This window comes from Octopus bimaculoides, chromosome 18 (assembly GCF_001194135.2).
Source record: "Octopus bimaculoides isolate UCB-OBI-ISO-001 chromosome 18, ASM119413v2, whole genome shotgun sequence".
Lineage (NCBI taxonomy): Eukaryota > Metazoa > Mollusca > Cephalopoda > Octopoda > Octopodidae > Octopus > Octopus bimaculoides.
In genome coordinates, this window is record NC_068998.1 from 27837312 (window position 1) to 27838200 (window position 889).

An 889-nucleotide genomic window follows, 5' to 3' on the forward strand; every position below is an offset into this window, starting at 1 on the left:
AAGGTGCTACGCAGTGGAACTGAACCCGGAACCATGCGGTTGGGAAGCAAGCTTCTTACCACATAGCAACACATGCATATGTATATGTATATATATATATATATATATATAATGTGTGTGTGTGTGTATATATATATATATGTATGTATGTATGTATATGTGTGACTAAGAAGTACCCTCCTTCGCAACGAAGTAGTTTCCAGTTCAGTCCCATTACGTGGCATCTTGAGCAAGCATCTTTTACGACATCTCCGGGCTTACTAATGCCCTCTGAGTGAATCTTGTGTAGAAGCCCATCGATTAGACATGCGTCTGTGTGAGTGTGTGTGTGTGTGTGTGTGTGTGTGTGTGTGTGTGTGTGTGTGTGTGTATGTGTGTGTGTTTATGTAGTATGTTCGTATGTGCATATGTCACCGCATCCACGAGGTGGCATGAATTTATCTTGCATTGCAGATTTATTTCATAAATTGTGTTTCAAATCAGGATGTCTGAAGAAGTGAATGAATGGTAATGTTATTAGCTATGTCGCATGTACTATTGAATAACTGACATTCGTTTATGGAAATGATCATAATATCCATTTCAGTTCTCTTTTCCTCAATTAAATTATTATTATTATTATTATTCACTCTATAAGGCTTATAACATACCTACTAGATCATAACTTGGATTCGCGAAATTTCCTGTAATTTTTTTAAAGTATAACCGATCTTCTTTGGTTATTGGAATATTACGCTAGGCAGGATCCTACATAAAGTCCTGACGAGGTGATCGCCCGGATTATACTTATCCCAATGATCACACCCACACCCACACACGCACACAGACGCGCGCGCGCGCCACGCACGCACACACACACACACACACACACACACACACACACACACAC

General features: G+C 39.8%; 1 protein-coding gene across 7 annotated transcripts in view; it reads right to left on the bottom strand.

The window, feature by feature from the left end:
* Positions 1 to 889, bottom strand: part of LOC106876444 (potassium voltage-gated channel protein Shaw) — a 59815-nt gene that overhangs the window by 3366 nt on the left and 55560 nt on the right. The gene's annotated exons all lie outside the window — the stretch shown is intronic.